The following is a 3075-nucleotide window of genomic DNA, read 5'->3' on the forward strand; positions in this document are numbered from 1 at the left end:
GCAACGCCCGTTATCCGTCCCCGTGCCTACAGTATTTTAATCCTGCTGTTTACTATATTCACTACTGCTGTCTCTGTTACTCTGCTGCTGTTATTTCACTACTGCTACTGCTATAAAACTGTTACTACTGATAAACTCTTGCGAGCAAGTCTGTTTCCAGGTGCAGCTGAATTGACAACTCCGTTGTTAAGGCTTTCAAGTATTCTTTGTCTCCCCTTGTGTCGAATCAATAAATTGGGTTTTACTACCCGCGAAGACTGCTGCGATCCCCTATACTTGTGGGTTATCAGTATCCCGCCATTGCCCAGGTAAAAAAAGATCTTGAAGGTATAGGTGTAAATTTCTCTATGTTTTTGTACATGGTAGAGCCAGAACAAACCAGAATCTGAGTTGTCTCTCTTTAATCATAACACATGTCCTGAAATAAATCAGGAATTACAAGATTCAGGCTTCTATTTTTCTTTTCTTTCTACCAGGCTGGAACTGGAGGTTCTCTTATTAACCTTGATGGGAGTTTTGTTATCGTGAACTTTTTTGATCGAAGAATGTTAGCTCCTTTCCTACCAAGGAGTAAGATTGTCAAAGTGTTAAGGTCAAAAGTTAATCTCCTGCTTCCATCAGAAAGGTAACTTTTCCCCAGGATGTGTCAAATTCTAAATGGGTACTTGTTCTACCAACTTAGGCTGAAAAAAATCATTAGGGGTATTGACGATCATGTGCACTTAAAAGGAGCCCCGTGAGGAAACAAGTACTCTTTCTGATTTATCGTAACCACTTGTTTGTGTTATCCTTTAGTTCACTTTAGTTTACATTTGAACTAAAATTTCAATACTTATTATGGATCGGAAGAAGTAATATGTATATAGTGGATAAATAACAAGGATAGGGTAAGTGAACCTTCAGCTAAGCGGTAGCGAGATGGCGCTCCCTGGCGAGGCGACCGCGCCTGCCCCCTCCCCTTCCAAATCGCCGGCGGCCACCCTCTCCTCCCCCGCCGCCCCAGCCCCACCTAGCCCCTCCACCTTAGTTCGCCTCGCCCCGCTGATACGTCTCCGACGTATCGATAATTTCTTATGTTCCATGCTACATTATTGATGATATCTACATGTTTTATACACATTGTATGTTGTATTTATGCATTTTCCGGCACTAACCTATTAACGAGATGCCGAAGAGCCAGTTGCTGTTTTCTGCTGTTTTTGGTTTCAGAAATCCTAGTAAAGAAATATTCTCGGAATTGGACGAAATCAACGCCCAGGGTCCTATTTTGCCACGAAGCTTCCAGAAGACCGAAGGAGAGTCGAAGTGGGGCCACGAGGTGGCCAGACACCAGGGCGGCACGACCCAGGCCCTGGCCGCGCCGACCTACGGTGTGGGCCCCTCGTGCCGCCTCTTTACCTGCCCTTCCGCTTACAAATAGCCTTCGTCGCGAAACCCCCAGTACCGAGAGCCACGATACGGAAAACCTTACTGAGACGCCGCCGCCGCCAATCCCATCTCGGGGGATTCTGAAGATCTCCTCCGGCACCCTGCCGGAGAGGGGATTCATCTCCCGGAGGACTCTTCACCGCCATGGTCGCCTCCGGAGTGATGAGTGAGTAGTTCACCCCTGGACTATGGGTCCATAGCAGTAGCTAGATGGTCGTCTTCTCCTTATGTGCTTCATTGTTGGATCTTGTGAGCTGCCTAACATGATCAAGATCATCTATCTGTAATACTATATGTTGTGTTTGTCGGGATCCGATGGATAGAGAATACTATGTTATGTTAATTATCAAGTTATTACCTATGTGTTGTTTATGATCTTGCATGCTCTCCGTTATTAGTAGAGGCTCTGGCCAAGTTTTTGCTCTTAACTCCAAGAGGGAGTATTTATGCTCGATAGTGGGTTCATGCCTCCATTAAATCTGGGACAGTGACAGAAAGTTCTAAGGTTGTGGATAATGAACATGTTGCTCAAGCTTGGGAAAGAATGAAATCTTTGGTTAAAAATTGTCCAACCCATGGACTGACTACTTGGATGATCATCCAAACCTTTTATGCAGGACTAAATTTTTCTTCGCGGAATTTATTGGATTCAGCTGCTGGAGGTACCTTTATGTCCATCACTCTTGGTGAAGCAACAAAGCTCCTTGATAATATGATGATTAATTACTCTGAATGGCACACAGAAAGAGCTCCACAAGGTAAGAAGGTAAATTCTGTTGAAGAATCCTCTTCCTTGAATGATAAGATTGATGCTATTATGTCTATGCTTGTGAATGATAGGACTAATGTTGTTCTTAATAATGTTCCGTTAGCTTCATTGGTTGCCCAAGAAGAACATGTTGATGTAAACTTCATTAAAAAATAATAATTTCAACAACAATGCTTATCGGAACAATTCTAGTAATAACTATAGGACATATCCTTATAATAATGGTAACGGTTATGCTAATTCTTATGAGAATTCTTACAATAATAATAGGAACACACCCCCTGGACTTGAAGCTATGCTTAAAGAATTTATTAGTACACAAACTGCCTTTAACAAATCTGTTGAGGAAAAACTCAATAAAATTGATATTCTCGCTTCTAAGGTTGATAGTCTTGCCTCTGATGTTGATCTTTTGAAATCGAAAGTTATGCCTAATAGGGATATTGAAAATAAAATTGTTACTACAGCAAATGCCATCCAAGTTAGAATTAATGAGAATATAAGATTAATGGCTGAATTGCGTGCTAGGTGGGATAGAGAAGAAAATGAAAAACTAGCTAAAGAGAAAAATGTAGCTAAAGTTTGGACTATTACCACCACTAGCAATGCTAATGATTCACATGTTGCTGCACCTCCTACTATTAATGGTAAAATAATTGGTGTTGGCAATGTTTCTACTCCTAGTGCAAAGCGTACAAAACTGCCTGAAATTGCTAAATCTGCTGAAATTGCTTGTGATAAAACTGCTGAAACTTTTTCCAACCTTGGGGACAATGATCCCATTGCTGTAGCTCATAATGATTTAGATTTTGATGATTGCCACATCTCTGAAGTTATAAAGTTCTTACAAAAACTTGCTAAGAGTCCCAATGCTAGCG

Source organism: Lolium perenne, chromosome 2 (assembly GCF_019359855.2).
Source record: "Lolium perenne isolate Kyuss_39 chromosome 2, Kyuss_2.0, whole genome shotgun sequence".
NCBI classification, from domain to species: domain Eukaryota; kingdom Viridiplantae; phylum Streptophyta; class Magnoliopsida; order Poales; family Poaceae; genus Lolium; species Lolium perenne.